We start from the raw sequence: 21,333 nt of genomic DNA on the forward strand, positions 1-21,333 counted from the left end.
CTAGTCTCCATCCTTATTGCTACTTTACCTTTTAAAGGCCATTAGTTTGGGGCAGAATTACTGAAACATTGTCTGGTTTCTTTACTTCTCGGTTTATTTCGCCCAAAACACTTGACACATTACAGCCATAGTAACTTTTCCAAATTTAGCTCTTTCTATCCTTTGTATAAATTTTAAAAATTATTTTATAAGACCTTTTAGGAGCTGGGTTCTGCTCATATGTGCCCCTCTCCCCAACCCACTCAAGAATAAGCCACTTGAGTTTTTTCTGCTTCTTTGTAGTGTTTTACCCGTACTGTTGCCCGCATTACTCATCCTGGCTGACCATCCTTCAGGTTGTAGTCTGTATATGACTTTATCCCAATCCTGGTGTAGGGGAACCTTCATATGCATCCTAGTTCACTATATTCCTTTTATTACAATTCCATGTAAAATTATAGTCTTCCTCCCTGGTGCATGTAGTCCCTTTCCCTTGTAACCCCGCTTTATTGTTTCTCACAGCACTTAGATCATCTGACATTGTGTGTGTTTGCACAGTTATTGTTTTCTTATCTGTCTCCTTACCAATCCCCATGCCCCCCATGCAGTTGCTATGGGTACAGGGATTTTATGTGTTTGCCTCTGTTTTCTCAGCTTAGAATACGTCTGGCTCATAGATGTAGGAAAGGGTTTAAGTAGAAAGTGAGTGTGGTCCTTAATACAGTCCCACATTCTTGTTCCCTACAGGAAGTTGTAAATAAATCTGTAAACAGTTTGCTTCTTTTGTATTATTCCTCTAGAAGTTTACTTACATATCACATATGTGTACCTACATGTACATATTTAGACAAATGGAAAGATACATGACACTTTTATATCTGTATCATTTACCAAAGCATTTTGCCTATCATTCCTTACCATTTATGTAGAGATCAATCTCATTCTTTTCAGAAGCTGTATAGAATTCCATAATAGGGTTGTACAGTAAATAGCCCTTGTTGATACTCATTTTAAAGTATTTTCAGTTGCTTTTGCTATGACTCCAAAATGAACATCCTACATTTTTAGAAATTGAATTTCTAAGCCAAAAAATATAGACTTTAAATTTTTGATTGATACTACCTAATTGTCTTTAACATAGGTTGTTCCGATTTCCTTCTCACAAGTTTGTCAGTGTTTCTCTTCAGATTCTCACAAATATTATTACTCTTTTTGGTATTACACCAACCTGATAATTAGAAAATATTTTTTCATTTATTTGTATGTCTTAAATAGAGTTAAGGTAACTGCTTTATTGTATATTTAGATACATTTCTATTTCTTCTTCTGGGAACTGTCTATTAATCTTTGCCCATTTTTCTGCTTATTACTCGTAATGACTCTTTGTGTGTGTGTGTGTGTGTGTGTGTATACATACAACGTATGTATGTATTGTATACACATATGCATACACATATGTGTATTTAAATGGTAAAGATATTAGTCCATTGTTATATGCATGGAAAAAACTTTTTCGGATTCCCAGCTTGTCATTTTTATAAGACAGAATTTTAATTTTAATACATTCGAATGTGTTGATCTTTCTCTTAAAGGTTTTTGTTTGAAAATTCTGTTCCACTACAAGATAATTTTTTAAAAGATTATTCATTTTTTCTAATACATTTGACCTTTGCCAGAGTTGTCTCTTTTTCTTTCTTTCTTTCTTTCTTTTTTTAACACCTTTAAGTCTTTGATCCAGCTGCCATTAGGGAGTAAGATTGGAATCCAGTTTCTTCACCAGCATCTTGTCTTTCGAACAACTGGATTTGTAATGGTACCTTTTCTTGAATTACATATCCCTTTTCTTTCTTAACTTTATTTGAGCTGCCATCTTTGGCATGCACTAAGTTCTTCTCTATCTAATTTGGGACTCTACTGTTCCATTTCTTTGGCTCATTTTATGCCAATACCAGATTTTTAATTACTGTAACAGTTATTGTATAATTTTGATTATGTTTTGTAGGCTCTCTTGTTTCTTCTTTCCTTTTTCATAGTTTCTGTCACTTATCCCACTTGATTATCTAATTTGGAAACAGCTTCTCAACTTTTCTGAAAAAAATTGTTATTTAGATGTTTAATGATATCAGAAGCTTTGTGGAGAAAATATACTTGTTTTTATAGATGGCAAGAGGCTTTTGATATTACATTATTAAACATTAAACTTTATTTAGTAGATTTTCTAGTAGACCTGTAATATTGGAACAACCCTATGGTCATGGTAAATTGTTCTTTTAATATGATGGATTTTGTTTGCTAATATTTTATTCAAGATTATTCCATCTATTCATAAATTTAATTTGTAGTTATGTGTATGTATGTATGTGTTTGGGTTTTGGTTTCTCTTTGTGATGTTTTTATAGAGAATTTAGAGTTTTTCTTTATCCTTAAGTAATTTTTTAAAAAATAGAGATTATTCTATTTATTTATTGTTTTAAAGATTTTTTAATTTATTTGACAGAAAGAGTCACAGCAAGAGAGGGAACATAAGCAGGGGGAGTGAGAGAGGGAGAAGCAGGCTTCTCCTGGGCAGGATCCCAGTGTGGGGCTCGATCCCAGTATGCTGGGATCATGACGCGAGGCGAAGGCAGATGCTTAATGACCGAGCCACTCAGGCACCTATATCCTTAATTAATTTAAAGAGCATTGAAGTTATTCCTTTCATCATAGGATTTATCTTTCTCAATATTCTGGGGTCAGTTTGAATGTTTTGTTTTTCTTAGAAAACTATCTTCATGGTTCACAAATGTATTTGTTCAGCATTATAGCAAACATTGTCTTTTTTTTTTTATTCTTATATGCAGTTAAATCTCCATTCTTATTTAATTATTTTTGGTAGTTTATTTATTTAAGTAATTTCTACAGCCCACAAGGTGCTCAAAATTAGGTCCCCAAGATCAAGAGTTGCTTGCTCTTCCAACTGAGCCAGCTAGGCAACCCTATCTCCATTCTTATTTTAAATATTGTTTTCTCCCCTCTACTTTGCTCTTCCCCTCTGCCCATTTTTTTTTTTCTCAATTACCTTTGTTTTATTCTCTGAGGACTGGCTCCTGGATTAATAATTAGCTCTACTGGTATTTTTTCATTAGTTTGTGAGTTCATCTGCTTATTACCAAATCTGTTTTCCATTTTTTTTTCCTTCCTTTGTGAGTGGAACATTTGACTCAAACACATTTTTAATTCTTTACCCTTAGAGGTTAATTTTTATTTATGAGATTGCAAACAAAAAATTTCAGAAAATAATTAGCAATCACTCATGGACCCGTCATTTAGTTTCAGATTTCTCCCTGTTATTAAGAAATAAATTGTTTGATTGGAGTCCTAGCTCCACCGTTTCCTTATTCTTCCCCACTATCCTTGTAGTAGATATGCATTGTTCACATTCTGTCTCATTTTCTTAGGTCTCTGAAATTATATTTTTCCTGTGGGTACTGCATTTGCTGTGGCTCATGGATTCTTTTAGAATTACTATTATTTTCTGGGTTCTTTTAGAGTTACTTTATTTTCTGGATAATTCACAGTTTTGATTTTTGATTTTGATTTCCTTTTTAAGCCAAGAACCTGAAAGAATTTTACAGTTTCCAGGTTGTTGTGGGAGTTTTGTTATTATTGTTGTTGTGATTACTGCTTTCATTGTACTGTTATCAGAGAATGTGCTCTCTGTCCTTTACTTATTGAAGTATATTGAGGTTTTTTCTTTGAGGCCCAATGTAGTTTTAGAATGGTTTCATAAGCACTTGTCAAGAGTATGAATTCTGCCTGAAGAATACAAAATATGATACATTTCTGTTAGTTACTTTTTTGGGTTACTATTTATTTATTTATTTTTAAAAGATTATTTATTTGAGAGAGAGTACACAGGTGGCACAGGTGGCAGGGAGGGGCAAAGGGAGAGAAATGGGGAGAAGCGGACTCCCCATTGACCAGGGAGCCTATGCAGGGCTCCATCCCAGGACCTGGGATCATAACCTGAAACAAAGGCAGGTAGATGCTGAACTGACTGAGCCACCCAGGTGCCCCTTGTTAGTTACTTTTAAATTGTTACAGGGTTCAGTATTCCTACTTAAATTCTGTTTCCTTAATTAGTGTTTTAAGCTGAGAGAGGTAAGTTAAAATATAATAATACCCTTGCATTTTATTTCATCTTACTACTTACAGGTTTTACCCTATGCCTTTTGAACATGATCTGTCTGGATTTGACGTCTTCATTAATATAAAGTTCCTCTATGATTTGTTTTATGTTTTTTGACTTAAATTCAGTTTGCTTACTGTCATGATTGCTGCTTTCTCTAAGTTGTATTTGTTCATCCTTTTGCTTTGAATCACTTTGGTTTAGTTGTTCCTCCTGTAGATGTGTGTAATTGTGTTTGCCAGAGACTGTTTTAATAGATGAGTTTTTCTCATTTATGAGAATGATAGGATAGATATAATGCTTTCTGTGATATGTGGTCTGTGTTTTGACTTGGTATGTACTCTTTGATAACTTAGAGATTTGTACTGTCTTTGTAACATAGTAACATACTTTAATTTTTAAATTTTCCAACCCTAAAAGGTACCTGTTGATCTCATTATGAAAGATGAAGTAATTAATTTATACTTCATCTCCACTCTATTTCTCATAGTTTCTGTTGATATTTTAAGTTCTTATTTATACCTTTTATAATATGTTTAATTTCTACTAACTGAATTATTAACTTTAAACAGTTATTTAAGGAGTCCTGGATTTAAAAGTTGAGCTCAGCAAAGTTACACTTTCTCATACCTGCCCCCTTCTCTCTTTTTGTCCTGTATTTTTAGTTATGTTATTTATTGCCAAGATTTATAGCATTTTAATTTTATTCTGTATTCAAAACTTCCTTAGTTTCGAACCAACCATAGTTATTTTAAAATAGATTTCTCATAATTAGGTTTCTTTTTGTATCATTTGACTTTGACATATGGTTTGACAGATCACCTTGTAAAATATATATGTGTGAAATGTTTCCCAAATTTTTGAATATTTGAAAATGATTCTGTGGCCTGTGTTTGCATGGGAGATAATGGTTTCGGGTCCCTCTTTCTTTTGTGGAGGGCTTTGCAGACATTGCTGTACTGTTTTCTAGTGTTGTATGTTGCTAGCTAGTCTGATTCTGCTGCTTTTAGTGTGGCTTTTACTTCTCTAGTGTTTTCTCCCCCTGTATTTCTGAATTCTGCAGGCTTGCTTTCCAACTTTTTCTCCTCGTGTTTTTATCATCTTCTCTTTTATCCTTAGTATTGTTCTCTTTCCCTCTCCTACCTTCCTTACCCCGCCTACCCTGTGTGCACATGCGCATGTATGTGTGCATGTGTGTGTGTAGAAAATGGGATAGAGACTAGACATTTTTTTTCCTTAAAGCAGTTGACAGATTAAACACCGCCTTCTCAACTGTAAAACTAGACTGATTGGAGAGACTCATGAATAAGGCAGACTTTGTACCAAAGATTTAAATGCTTAGGTATAATGATTCCACTAACCATATCAACCTGATTTAATCATGATGTACCACTGAGCAGCATAGAAGGAAATCTATTTCTCATGTAGAGAATATTTCATTGTCTTTGTACTTTTAGGATTTTGGAACAAGAACTTAATACTTGTGTGAAAAGTGGCCTTTTATTAGGTGTAATGAATTAGAACTCTGATGTCTAAAATAATGCATTAAATGTCGATGTGTCTCCTTAATTCGGCTAACATTTTAGTTCATTTTTTTTAACATATGTAGTATGGAAAATCACCAATAGCAAATATAAATGACCTTTGATGGGTTATTGTGTAATTTTGTTACACATTAATATGAGTGGACTGCTAAAAGAGCATATATTTAGAGAGTAAAATCCTGGGTATATCTTTAAGTTTTCTGGTGTTTTCCTTGCTACCTTAAATCTGCTAAGGGAGAAAACACTCTCCAAAACTGAGTAACACGGACTCTTTTTTTTTTTTTTAAACAAAGGCATCCAAATTGAGATACATATAGTATTGTTTGAAAGGAACGTTCTTGACAGAAAAATCTTAATATTTATCTTCAAAATTGTATAATTCGTCAACCTAACTTGGAAGAAAAATAGTTTTCCTCACAGTGGATATTATTATGTAAGATGAGGTTAAACTCTTTGATGGCTATTGAGGCTTTTTCTAACATTAAGTTTATTTTATTTATTTTTTATTTTTTAGAAAAATCGTTGGCCTTAAAAAAAGTAAGCATTGAGAAAAATAGCTGTCTGCAAATCTGGTAAAGGAATCATGTAATTTAAATTTAATGGTTTTTACAGTTCTTAAATTGATATTTCCATTGCCTTACAAATAAAGTAGGCATTAATTATTTAAATTAATTAGATCATTCAAAGAACTGATTGTTTAAAAATGTTGGAGGCTTTGGAGAAATCTATTTCAATAGTGTACTTTGTAGTTGAACTACTGTTTTTGGTAAGACTTGTCTTAAGACATTGGCTTGCCCATACTGTTTAGAAATCTACTCATTTTCTTTTCCCTTTGCGTTTCTTCTTCTTTTCCCTTCATTTGGAAAAGAAAGTCTAATTTTACTTAGTGAAGTTGTATTTTCTAGCATCGCTTTGCTAGGTTTTATAGTGTTAATACTCTATTAAACAGTCTTCATATAGTATATCTGTATTCTCCTATTTGAATGTAAAATATTATTTATAACTGTACTTTCATGTTCTTGAGTCTTAATGGTAGGTTACTCACGAAAGAAGGTACAGGAGTTAAAAAAAAGATAAAAGCAGAATTGTAAATGTGTCTGCAACAGGATCATTTTTTCCTACTTCTTTATTGTGCTGTATTTGTCTTTTCAGCATTACCTGACTAAATTGAAGAGAAAGTGACATTAGATGTTTAGGAGATGCAGCCTCCTCTTTCCTCTTGGGTAGAGCATTTTGTGAGATTTTTATCTTTGTCCCCAAAACAAATCCCAGTTTTAATTTAAAAAGTTTGTATTACAAAGAAAGCTTTAAATAATGAGATGTTATGAACACTTTTATATGAACTTTCAGTAATGTGCTTAAAATATATATTTCATTTTACTTTAATCCTTTGTTGTAATGAGTTTAAAATAGGCATATTTAATTTAAACTACAGTATTTTTATGTCCCTTTCAATATCTTTCTTTGAAAAATTTTTTTCACTAGCTTATCACTAAGTAACTTTATTCAAGCAATCAGAAGAATTTTATACTTGTATAGAAAACTTCAGAATTAATTGGCTTTCTGCTTTAAAATTATGTGGGCTTTTGAAAGGAAGTGGTTTATTTCACTGAAGAAACTCATCTGGTTCAGAATGTTTTCAGATAGGTCTTAAGATTCTCTTTGTACACCTACACTGGAAAAACTTAAAACCCTAATTGCTTAATTTAAAAATAATTTGCTTTAGATTCTCAAAACAGTTTATCATCTTGATAGAGCTAGTACCTTATAAGAATTGCATGAATGCTAAATACAGAGTTTTCTCTTAGGCTTAATTAATTTTTTTTTCCAACCATAGAAATTATAATCTGATTACAGGTGTATACTTTCATATTTGATTCCTAAGCACTTCTTTTAGTATGTTTTTGAGTGCTTAATGCATGTACATAAGTATTGCTAAGTACTTGAGCAAGGAGTAGAATGGAAGCAAACAATTCATTTTAGTATTTAATTTTCATATTCATTTTTTATGAGAAAACCGTGTGGTAGCCATTAGAGACATAGATCTAGGTCACAGACTTTTCTGTGGAGCTTTATAATAGCTCCAGTATCATCCTCGTCTTCAGGAGAATCTGGGGGTTAGGTGGAAGAAATTGAGGTTCAAGTAAAATAAATAATTGGAGTTAATTTCATATGAATATTGAGGGGCAAATTGTAACTCAAAATGAGTTCTTTTGAACTCCATTGCTTTTTTCATGGTTACATAGTACTCACGACAAAGTTTTATATTCTAAGAATTTAACCTTGTTCGGTGTGTTTTGGTAAGTATTTTAAGGATAAATTTAAGTGCTTTGTTAAGGAAGTCATCTTTACCATCAGTGATGTATTCAGAAATTACTTTCAAGTACTTTTTCTGCCAGTAATGACTTCACTAAGAGACAAGGCATTCATGTATAGAGAACAGGTATTAATTTCTAAATCCTTGCAAATGAGCAGTCCTAAGAAATGAAGCCCTTTCTCATTTAATTTTAAGTCACTTTGTGTTCTTCCATTTCTTGAGCAACAATTCTGTTTGATTTAAAATCTTGAAAAATTTAATTTTTTTGTAGTTGCAGGCCTGGTGCCATTTTATAGCAAAAGCTTAAATAAATAATAGTGTTTCTTGAGCAAACTAAAAAATTCAAATGAGGAAATGAAAGAAAAAACATTGTACCTAGTCCCATTATCCAGAATTTAGAGTTAATAGCATTTTGATGCATTTAAGCAATAACAGTAGACAATATGAGTGATTACTTATATGCCGGATATTGTACTTTTTATCTCTGTTTTCTCCTTTAATATTCACAATAATCACATAGAGTTTTTTTTCAGGTTTTATTTATTTTGAGAGAGTTGGGGGATGCAGGGAGAGAGGCAGAGGGAGAGGGAGAAGCAGGCTTTCCACTGAGCAGGGACCCTGACGCAGGGCGTGATCCCAGGATCTGGGATCATGAACTGAGCTGAAGGCAGATGCTCAACTAAGCCACCCAGGCACCCCATGTAGGGATTATTTATATCCTAGTTTTACACCTGGAGGATCAGAAGCTCAAAAATGACTAAACATCTTGTTCTAGGCCACGAAACTAGTACATGGCGAAACCAACGTTTCTAGTAAGATGTTTCTAATACCAGTGTCTCTTTTATACATTTTTTGTGTACCTGTTTCTGTATATAGAGAATATTAGTTTTTTTTTTAAATGGGACCACACATCACTTTTTAAACACATTATAACTTAATCATGTACCATAGACTTTTTAAAAGTTTTAAAAAAATTTTTTTCAATTTTATTTTTAATTGGGTAAAATACACATAACATAAAATTTACTACATTAACCATTTTTTATATGCATCCTATGTTTACTGCAGCATTATTCACAATAGGCAAGGTGTGGATGCAACCAAGTTAACCATTTTTAAATGTACAGTTCAGTAATGTTAAGTATATTCACAGTATTTTGCAACCAATCTCCAGAACTTTTTCATCTTGCAAAACTAAAACTCTGTATTCAAAACAGCTCTTCATTTCCCCGCCCACCCCCCCACCCCTAGCAACCATCCAGACTTTTTTTTGTATGCCAGCAAATTTAGGTTTTCATAGTATTCTGTTATTTAATCACTTAACTCTAGGAACTTAAAGTTTTCAATTTATTATTACAAAAAACGCTTCGGCAAACATTTTGTACATTTGTATATTTTTTCAATTCTGTTAAAAAGATAATTATAGAGTAATACTGGATAGAGTAGCTAGCTGAAAAAGTATGGACATTTTTAATGCTTTTCTACATATTGTGAAGTTACCCTTTAGAAAGATTGTACTAATTTACTTCTTATATTTAATTTTTAATCATAATAGCATTTCTGATATTTTATAAAGGATAATTGTATTTCACTGATGGCTTATATATTTGTATTGAAGTTTTCTTTCACTAATTGGTAAGAGTCAAAGATGGTGACTTTTTTATGCCATTTTTGGGAGGCTTGCTGTGATGATGACGGTCACTCATGTGTTCCTGAAAATTTTATCTGTGCTGCATTGTGCATGCTGTTACATAGGTTGGTATTGTATAAAATACCACTTACTCTTGAGAAAACAGTATCTAACTTAGAAGTTTCTATTTTAAGTGAAATAGTCCATGATGTGCTATTGCACACTGTATGGCACATAGAAAATGCTCACCAAGGGCTGACTGACTTCGTTCAAAGAAAGGAAGTGCTCTTTCACTACCAAGGAACAAGTGCAGTTAAAAGGTGATTCTATTAAAGGCTAATGCACTGGGGTGCTTAAAGGACTTCTGACTTTTTTATAAAAAAATCAGTCAATTAACATAGTGTATCATTAGTTTCAGTGGTAGAGTCCAATGTTTCATCAGTTGCATGTCCTCATTACATCAAGTGCCCTCCAGTGGCTAACATATTTAGACTTTTTTTTTCATCATTCATGATGTTTTTGTATAAGCCCCTTTTGGCTCTTCTCTCTACTTAGTCATTTTAAACAGCCTGATATAGATTCTCCTATATATTTCTTTATTTTCACATAATATGTAGAAACAGACATGACAATACACGGATTTTTTTCATTAATGTTTTATTAAAATACCGTAATTTCATTTTCCTTATAATACATTCTTAGCCGGGATATTTCCAATTTACTCTTTTTGGTGATTTTATAATATTCCATGATGTGGCTATGCTACAGTTTATTAAAAATTTACTGTATTGGAGGATATTCATTTTATTCCCAATTTTTGTTCCTATGAAGAACACTGTTTATAGAACATTTGCAAACATCCTTATAAGCCAGGGCTTTTGATGTTAGGAGATAGATCTGTAGTGGGAGTGCTATGTTGAAAGGTGTATTGTTTGCTTTAAATAGGTGTGGCTATTCTTTATGAAAGTTACTGTGGTTCATCCCTTTTCCAGCAGTAGGTGTTAGTACTTTTCTTGATTTGGGGAGTCTGACAAGTGAGAAATTAATGTATTGTTGCTATTTTAGTTTGCATTTCTATGATCATTAATGAAGTCAAGTATGTTCATATATTCATTTGCCATTCGAACTTTCTTCTGTGGATTGGTAATAGTATCCTTTGCCCATTTTTGATTAGATAGTCTTTTCCTTACTAATTTGAAGTCTTTATATTATACAGATACTAATTTAAAGAAACTGAGTATAATTGACATACAATGTTGTATTATTTTCAAGTGTACTACATAATGATTCAACAATTCTATACATTACTCAATGCTTACCACAGTAAGTGTAATCAACATCTGTTACCATGTGACATTATAATTGACTTTATTCCCTATGCTGTACTTTTCAACTCCATGACTGTTTTATAACTGGAAGTTTGTACCTCTTAATCTCCTTCACCTAACTCCTCACCTACCTCCCCTCTGGCAACCTTTGTATTTGAGAGGGATTTTTTGTTCATTTGTTTTTTAGATTCCACATATAAATGAAATCATGTGGTATTTGTCTTTTCTCTGACTTAGTTCACTTAGCTTAACTTTCTCTAGGTCTGTCAATGTTGTTACAAATAGCAAGATTTCATGCATTTATTATGGTTGAATAGTATTCCTGTGTGTGTGTGTGTGTTTGTGTGCATTATGTATGTATCACATATTTATCCATTCATTGATTGATGGACACTTCGGTTGTTTCCATGTCTTGGCTATGGTAAATAATGCTGCAGTAAACATCACGGTGCATACATCTTTTCAAATTAATGTGCTTGTTTTCTTTGAGTAAATACCCAGTAGTGGAATAACTGTATCATATGGTATTTTTATTTTTAATTTTTTGTGGAGCCTCCATATATACTGTTTTCCACAGTGGTTGTACCAGTTTGCATTCCCAACAGCTATGCACAAGGGTTCCCTTTTCTCTATATCCTTGCCAACACTTGTTTTGTCCTGTCTTTTGGATACTGGCCATTCTGACAGGTGTGAAGGGATGCTTCATTGTGGTTTTGATTTACATTTCCCTGATCCTGAGTGATGTTGAGCATCTTTTCATGTGGCTTTTGGCCATTTGTTTGTCTTCTTTGGAAAAATGTCTGTTCAGGTCTTCTGCCTGTTTTGTAATCAGATTATTTTTTGGTGTTATGTGAGTTCTTTATATATTTTGGATATTAACCCCTTATTGGATATCATTGTTTGCAAATATCTTCTCCCATTCAGTAGGTTTCTTTTTCATTTTGTTTATGGTTTCCTTCACTGTTACTTTGGTGTATTTCCAATATTTTCTTTTTGTTTTTGTTCCCTTGCCTAAGGAGACATATGTGTAAATATATGGCTAAGGCCAGTGTCTGGGAGAGAGCTTTTTTTAGTTGTATGCATTGTAAATAATTTTCCTAGTCTTTATTTTCTTTATCATCTCTTTTTCTACATAAAAATTTAAAAACTTGATGACACTGTATCTGTCTTGTTAATTTACCAGGTTCCAATCTTGGATTTAACACCTCCCTCCTCCGCCTCAATCTCTAGGTTATAAACATTCTAAATTTTCTTTTGAGAGAATTATATGAATTTTTTTTGATGTTTGACTTCTAATTCTTCTAAAATTTATTTTTGTGTGGTGTGTAAAGAAGGGTCAAACTTTATTTTCTTCCAGATTTTCAACATACCAGCTTTTATGCTGTGATCAGTTGTGTGTGATACAGTAGGAGGGCATAGTAGCTCCAAATTAGATCAGTATTGTTTTGCAAACTAGCTCTGTCATTCGTTATCTGCATGATTGGTAAAGTGACTGGATTTTTCTGAGTCTGTCTTTAAAATGGCAATAATGTTATCTACTTCAAATGAATTAAGATTTATTTAACCCAGCTTCTGCCATATAGTAGTCTCTTAAAATAGTGCTTGTTTCTTTTATCTTTTTTCTTTTACTAATTGCTTTAAAATTCCTTACATTTGTTAGCAGGGAATTATCTCTGGGTATGGGTAATGTTCAATTTTATCAGGTCTTCTTAAATCATTTGGGAATGACTCTTGGTCCCACATAAGAATTCACGATGAGGGGCGCCTGGGTGGCTCAGGGGGTTAAAGCCTCAGCCTTCGGCTCAGGTCGTGGTCCCAGGGTCCTGGGATCGAGCCCCGCGTTGGGCTCCCTGCTCAGCGGGGAACCTGCTTCCTCCTCTCTCTCTGCCTGCCTCTCTGCCTACTTGTGATCTCTGTCTGTCAAATAAATAAATTAAAAAAAAAAAATTCACGATGATGTCTGCAGTTAGTATATGACCTTTTGTGTATGCTTTTAAAACTTCATTTTTTTTTTTTTTAAGGATTTTTCAGTGCAGTAGCTTCTTCTGTCTTTAAGGCCATGTTCTTGGAAGATCCCAAAGGTAGAATTTAGGAAAGAAATTGAAGACTAAGTGGAAATAAGGATTAAGATAAACCTATGTAGGCCGGGGTATGTGTGTATACGTGTATATTTTACAGTCCTCAAAATAAAGCAGTGTGAATAACACCTAGTTAATGAGAATATTAATGAAATTTAATAGCTTTTAAATTTGAATTATAACAGTTTAATTTTTACTCCCCTCTTTTTAAATTGGACCTCTTTCCTGAAATTTTCAACAAGGTTCTTGTAAACTTTCTCCTTACTTCAGCTCCTATCTGTAGTATGAGACTTTTCTTCTGTGCCTTTTCCTCTGTCCAAATATTTAGTGTGTTACTGATTTTATAACCGAAAGTTGATTCTCACTCCTAGTTTCCACAGTAATTTGGAGAAGAGCACAGGCACTTGTGTAGATTGCTTGGATTTATACTCCATTTGAACCACTTACTACCTTTGAGTCTTTAGCAAATTTCTTAACCTTGTGTGTCACAAGTTCCTCATTTGCAAAATTAGGATAATAATCTTATTTTTAGGGTAGTTACAATGTTGAATGAAGTCATATATTAAGCCATTATAGCAGGTCTTGGCACAGTTAGGAGCTCATTAAATTTAGTTATTCTGTATTGAGGTGTTTCTCAAATACACATTCATGCCTAAATTTAAGATGTGAAGTATTAAGAAGATTTGTAGGGGGGGTCTCATCAGTGGATAATCCCAGGAATAGGAGTATAGATGAGGTTTCTCAGGGAAAGCTTAGAGTGAGAGAAGGTCTAAGAAAGAATGATTAGGGATACTGATGTATATGTATATTTGAAATACACATTTTATTCTGTAAAATAAAAAGGCTTTGTTTCTAATTCTGGTCTAACAAAATTTTTATCACAGCACTATTAACAAAGTGTCAATGGCTTTTTTAAAAGGAAAATTAGTAGTAGTATAGTACTGTCTTTATTTTTTAACTCTTGAAGTAGCCAGGATTTTATTGCTATAGAATGCTTCAACTACTGTAATTTAAATTCGTTACATATATTAGATTTTAAATTTTGTGGCTGCTACTTGAAGGTATATAATCTAAAGTAATATACAGATTGAAATCTGTTCATCTAAAGTTTTTTAGTTTTCAAAGATTGCTGGCTCAACAATATTTATATTGAAACCTGATCCCAATTAATATTTTGGGGTGAAACTTTTTCTTCTGTGTGATAGCTGATGGTGCTGCATGGTGGATTTGATGAGGCAAATTTTTCTATATAAAAAGTTTTAAAGTGAAAAAATAATTCATACTGAATAAATCATATAGTCAGTGCAGCTGTAATATAGAAGGAAGTGGTATATTCTGTGTAACCTAGTTGATGTGCTTTTTGAATGTACATCTGGTAACTAGAATTTAAATATGTAGTCAGATTCACTGAAATGATTTCATAGCTGAAGTAGTTGTTTTTCATTGAAAATTTAAGACTGGTTTCTCTGAAATTTTGAAAAGTCTTCTTTTTGTGTGTGAGTATACCTGTATGTACTGATGTATTTGAAACGTTTTTAGGAACAGTAATGATTGATGGCAAAAGTATACTTACTTGGAACTCCCCCCACCACTCCAACCCCCTTTTCTTTCTAAGTAATTTTGAATGTTTTTTAAACTCATGGTGTTTTGATCCGAATGACTTTAAATCATAAATTTATCTTACATTAAGAGTCTGTTACAGATATATTTTGAATGTTTCTATCTTAGCCTTATAAGTCTACACAATTATTTTCTCTTTCTGAAATTTTTCTTTTCATCTAGTCACCTATTTTTCTCAATATCAAAGTAATATATAGTTAATTAGAAAAAAGGGGAAAAGTCACTCATGATTTTCTTACCCAGAGATAATAGTTTTGTGTTTTGCCATATTTTTTTTCAATTTTTTCCTGTGCATATTTATTCTTTATCTCACTGAGGTTTTTGGGTTTTTGTGTATAATTATTATACATACAATTTTATATCCTATTCTTTCTTTACATTTTATATCTGTCTGGGCACACACTTTTAAATACAGAATGAATTTTTATATCCCAGTTTAATTCAGTGAATTGAAAAACACTGATTAAAAAATCGTGAAAAGCATTTTTAATTTAAAACAAAAACTAGTGTTTTATATTAGTGTTTTTACATCTTTATAGGTGCTTCAAATTTAAAATTATTTAATGCCATCACGAGAACAAGCCTACATTTTGAACGTGTTCCTTGTAACATTTCTTATGTTTAGTTGGGAATTTTACATGGGAAAAAACCAAACACACCTTTGTTATTTTTAATTGGTTTTAAGAGTATTATTTCCTAGATAACTAGTCCTCTATTTGATGTGCCTGATATTATTAACGTGTTAATAACTTTTACAGTTGGTGTTATTTAGAGATTAATTACATGCATATGGGGGAGAGATTCTCACTGAGTAGGCTAACTAGTTATTTTTAAAAATAGGATTGTGAGGGCAGGAACCTTAGAAGGGCATCTGAACTAATTTCCTGACTTGAGACAGATCTTCAAACATCTTTTTAGGTATGAACCTGAAACCAGTCAACAAGAGGTAGGTGGTTGTAATTTGCAAAGAATGTTAATCTGGGTTGATCAAATTGTTTAACCTACATGAACCTCACTTCTTTATTTATAAATTTATTTTTATCCTGATAAATTATTCTCAGTTACTTTTCTGCCTCAGGACATCTGAGAGATATAATTCTTTGTCAGCATCAGTATCTTCCAGTGACAAGGATTTTCAAAGGAAGAGGGACAAGGATGGTCTTGTTCTTTCCTCCACCTTCTCTTCCCAAGCTGAGAATCACTGGCTTAGAGAATATATTACTTTTTTCCATCTATAAAATTATGTAATCTTATTAAATATTTGAGTGACTAGTATGTATGAACCAGGCACTGGACTGGATGTTGTGGAAAACATCAAAAAGTACCCTTCTGGAGCTCATAGGTTAGTTGGAAAGATAAGGCACATATTTTATATTGATATTTTACAGTATAGTCAGAAAACAATATATGCTGTATGAGAATATCCAGTAAAGGTTTTTGACTTCAAGTCATATCATTTTGGTCTGGAGTTCTCATCAGTAAGAATTTAGGAGTATCGTGTGAACCTAAAATTGATAGCCTTATGCTTTAGAGCCTAAATATCACTTTCCCCTCCGAAAATCAGCATCAGCAAAAGGTTAAGGAGTTAGTATGCATGTATTTGTTATTAGGGTAAGATTAGCTTATCCTTCTGGTTTCCCAGTGGAATTTAAAATTGTATCAGAAACTTCTTTGCTAACCAGAGAATTTTTTTTTTTAAGATTTTATTTATTTATTTGACAGACAGAGCTCACAAGTAGACAGAAAGGTAGATAGAGAGAGAGAGGAGGAAGCAGCCTCCCTGCTGAGCAGAGAGCCCGATGTCGGTCTTGATCCCAGGACCTTGGGACCAAGACCCGAGCCGAAGGCAGAGGTTCAACTCATTCAGCCACCCAGGCGCCCCGGCCAGAGAATGATTTAACTACTAAGCTCTAACCAAATAGATTCTTCGGAGATTTTGAAATGCAAACATTAAAGGAAATCAGAATTCTTGATTTTAACAACTTATCTGAAGCATTTGAGTAGCTACTAATGATTAACCTCGCTAAAATCACATCATCATCATCTTGACAAAGGATTGACAGTTTATAGAGATTTGATTGAGCAGTTTTGTATACATTTAACTTCAAAATAAACCTGGTTCAGCCGTCTTGGGAAAATCAAGCCCATGAAGTCTGGAGGCGGTGCAACCAGAAATGGGAAAGGGGAACATGGCTTGGAAGCAGCCCAGAGAAAAGAAACAAAATTTCCATGAGACATGTGATCTTTAGAAATCTACTTAAATTTTTCATCTGTAAAAGGAGGGACTGGAGCACATGATCTCTAAAAATATAGCCCACAAAATTGCCTGACTACATGAATCTAAACTCCATGGAAGGATTCTACAAGGAATGTGAACACTTATTTTCTGCTTACACCTGTATTCGTTAGAGTTCCTCCGTGGCCTGCCTGCCTTGTCATCCATCCCTTTCCAGAGGCTGCCTCATCTGTTCCCAGGCCATAAGTTGCTTCCTGTGTTTAAATAGGGCTCTCCTTTCTTCTGTTCTGCAAACGTGATTATCCAGGTTTCTATCCAAGTTCTTTTTGCCTTACAAGAATCTCAGACCCAATGTGTTCTATATTTGTATCTGATTTAGAGTCCTGGGGATTAAGATCTTGATTTGTTGCCTCCCTGACATTTAATTCCTCATCACTATGTACGGATGTATTTTGCTCTTCTGCCCGTTTGCACTTTCTCACTCCCTGTGCTTTGGTACTTGCTCAGTTATAGTTGTAGCACTTGTCTCCCGCAAAATTCTCTTTAATCTCTTTGTCTGTATTTTCTTTCAGTCTCGTCTGTCTACATGTCTTTCACATTTAGAATGAAAGTTACCTGAAAACAGAGACTGTTACTCATCTTTGTGTCCCCAGTGCCAAGAACATGTTATAATTTAACTTGCAAAACTCTCAAGACCCGAGATAGTATCTAAGCAGTGTTTAAAAAAATAAGTTGGTGGCAATCCCCGTCTATTTAGGAGGAGGCAGTTTCTGTATGGACTTTTGTAATTTTGCCTTGATGAAAGGACCAGTCAAGAGAAGCAAGACACTGATAGCAGATTTCTTTTAGTTCTTTGGAATATATTTTTTTTTCGGTAATGACAGAAACATCTGATCTTTCTTCCTTGCTGGAAAATTTGTGGAAACTTTTACTTATCTCACCTGCTTACATACATCCAGGTATCAAGTAGTTCTAATTTTACCTTGTAATAGCTTGGATATCCCTTTCATTGTCTCCAATCGTTCTTATTTTGGGTCAATGCATAGAATTTCTTGAATGTGTTAGGACAACAGTTTTCTAACTGTTCTCTCTCCAGTCTTGCCTTCATAATCCGTTTTCCATGCTGTGGTCAGAGTGAGTTTTAAAAGCTTTGATACTTTATTCTAATACTTTAATTCTGTTGGTGAGTCTTTTTTTTTTTTTTTTAATTAACATATAATATATTATTAGCCCCAGAGGTGCAGGTCTGTGAATCACCAGGTTTAAACACTTCACAGCATTCACCATAGTACATACCCTCCCCAATGTCCATAACCCCACCACGCTCTCCCTACCCCCTCTCCCTGGCAACCTTCAGTTTGTTTTGTGAGATTAAGAGTCTCTTATGGTTTGTCTCCCTCCCGATCCCATCTTGTTTCATTTTCCTACCCCCCCAAACCCCCCTCATTGCATCTTCCACTTTCTTGTATCAGGGAGATCATTTGATAGTTGTCTTTCTCTGATTGACTTATTTCGCTAAGCATAATATGTTGGTGAGTCATCTTATATTTCATAACCAAGTTAAATTCCCCAGTGTTTTTCATGTCCCTCAGTGTGTTGCCTGCTTTCTTATGTCTTACCCACTTACCCTCTTATCCTGTGTCCCAGGCATGCTGATATACCAGTAGTCCTATTATTTCAGGCATTGTGTCTTATTTCCTGATCCCCTTTTCCTTATTTTGTCCTCCAAGATTTATTAGGAATATTTTAAAGGAAATTCTTTCAGTGTGGATGGGTGGCACCTTTCCTGTACACTGATTTTTCCTACATTGTCACACTTCCCATGGTAGTACATGTGTTACCTCTAGTAGACTTCTGTTTCTTGAGGATAGGAATTATGTTGTATTACTTTATCTGTTTATCCTAGTACCTAGCGCAGTGTCACACAGTTGGCATATTCCTTCTCCCCATCATTAATATGTGATTGCCAGAGAGTAATATGTGTCTGTGGCTACCCTGGTTTCAAATGAGGAAAAGGAAGTTGGTATTTTGGTAATATCAGAGACCCACAGACTATGCTGCTTTTTGTCATTGCTATGGAGCACTGAATACTTAATATATGTCACACGTTGCTCTAAGCAGTATACGTGTATTGGCTTTTTTAAAATCTCATAACATCTCTGTAAGGTAGATTCCATTATTGTTATTTTGTAGATGAGGAACCTAGGCACTGAAGGAAGTTCTATAACTCATTTGAAGTCACATAGTTAATAGCAGAGCCTGGATTCCACCTAGGCTGTCTTGCAGCAGAGTCCATGTCTTACCTACTTGACCAGACTGTTGTAAGTTGGAGGCTTTTGACATGGAGTGGTTATGGGGGTTCTCCTATGGAAGCATGAAAGTGTGCAACTGGATCTACAGTTACTTTATTCTATTGCCAATTACACAGAGGAGACAGGTGTTTCTGCCTCGTAGGTTCTCAGTAAATTTTTGTAGGATGAATCTGAATCTTTGATCATACAGTGCTAACGTTGGCCTCTGTGATTCCAGCATTATCAAGAAGCCTTGGCTTCCTTGTATGAATAATTTTAATGAAAATAACGGTATTTGCATGAACATGGAAATAGAATGGGCCATGGCCCTGGATGTGAGAAGACAAGAGGTGCGTGTGCCAGAAAATTTCAGTCCACTTACAGGAGTAGTAGGGAAGAGATGAGTTTTGAAAGGTAAATCAGCCTTGAGGTCTTAAGGGCCTGACCTAAGTAGATGGGAAAGGAAAGGAAAGGACAAATTTGAGAAATGTTTATGGGGAAAAGGTAAATAGAATTAGTATTGGTAGTAGATAGAGGTTTTGAGAAAAGGAATCAGAAATCAATAACTGGGATTTCAAGCTTGATTGGACAAGAAAAGGCATTTGATCAGTTTGTGGGCAAGAAGATGAGTTAGGAGAGGATCTGTGCTTTTGAGATGGTGATTATAGGGTATAGAGTGTGTATTTAATGTTTTTTCAAATAATTATAGAGCAGACCTCACCTGGAGGAAAGTGTCTGTAGACCCTAAGGAAATGCTGCTAAACATCCTGCGGAGGGGACGCCAGAACACCTCCCTGCGCCCCCTAACCCCCCAGCAGAAAACTTTCCTGCCGAAGTATCAGCAGGACCAAGGCTGGGAAATCCAGCTCTAGAGCACGCGAGGTGTGCAAGATAGAGTTACCATGACGTTGTTCAGAGAAGTCACATTGATAATTCCCTTTTAGTTTTCATCCTTATTCCTTTAGAAATTTGTCAGAGCATTGGAAGAGCTAGGAGGCAGTGATTTTGTTTGTTCACTTCAGCAGTCAGCAAACATGCATCAATGAGGTACAAAGTATAAATATTTGCAGAAAGAGAGAAAGAAAAAAATTACAGCCATTTCTGTCAAGAAGCTTCAGAGTCTAATCGAGAGTATTTCTTTCAGCTTAGTGGAGCATTCTGAATATATAGTTGTCATCGAATGACTGGCTAGATGAACTTGGCACTTTTGTTTCCGAACACAAACTTTTCAGTAGTGTGTGGTATTCAGGATCATCGGTGGGAAGAGTTTGGGTTGTGGTATGCTGATTCTGTTATTGTCAAGTAGGATTTATATTATTAACTTCTAAGAAAAATCAAGAGTGCCCTGAAGAACAGTGTAGAAAGAAGTTTTTAGTGTTTTGAAGTATTTAGCTTAATTTGTATGCTTTTCACTTAAACATTTTAAAAATTTTATTTATATGACAGGGAAAGAGAGCACAAACTGGGGGTGGGGCAGCAGACTCCCTGCCAAGCAGGAAGTCCTGTGCAGGCTTGATCCTAGGACCCTGAGATCACGACCTGAGCTGAAATTAGATGCTTAACCAACTGAGCCACCCAGGCACCCCTTCACTTAAACATTTTTAATTATAAAAATAATATAGTTGTTATCATAGAAGTATATACATTTTGCACTTGATCTTAGCCAAAGGCCAAGAAGCAATGTATATACATTTTGAAATGAAAGATACCTCCTTTTTATTATCACTCTCTAGATGTAATCACTTCTAAAAGTTCACTTCCATTCTTGTGGACTTTTTAATGCCGATAATATAGTGATACAGCATCTTTGCTATTTAATCTTGTACTTGCTTTTTCCACTTAATGTGTCATGGTTTCCTTTTCATGAGTGTGGGTTTACTACTTTTAATATCTTGATTGTTTGGATGTACTGTAATTTGTTTAACTGTTCCCTTATTGACATACACCCACCTTTTTTTGCCATTACAGATAGCACCACAGTAAATAATGTTGTTCATACACCATTCTATAGTCCTGTTAATATTTATGTAGAACACATTGCCAGAAGTATAATGTACATAGTAAAATTTTTGACTTTATCACATTTTTCTGTGCCAAAAGTACATCAGGCTGTGCTCTTGCTAATAGTGTAAGATAGCACTC

At 34.1% G+C, this 21,333-nt stretch overlaps 1 protein-coding gene across 3 annotated transcripts in view; it reads left to right on the plus strand.

The window, feature by feature from the left end:
• HBS1L (HBS1 like translational GTPase) overlaps positions 1 to 21,333 on the plus strand; it is an 84,067-nt gene that overhangs the window by 19,018 nt on the left and 43,716 nt on the right. The window lies entirely within an intron of this gene.

Source organism: Mustela putorius, unplaced genomic scaffold (assembly GCF_011764305.1).
Source record: "Mustela putorius furo isolate JIRA1106 unplaced genomic scaffold, ASM1176430v1.1 tig00003863_pilon_pilon_pilon, whole genome shotgun sequence".
In the NCBI taxonomy this organism is placed as follows: Eukaryota; Metazoa; Chordata; class Mammalia; order Carnivora; family Mustelidae; genus Mustela; species Mustela putorius.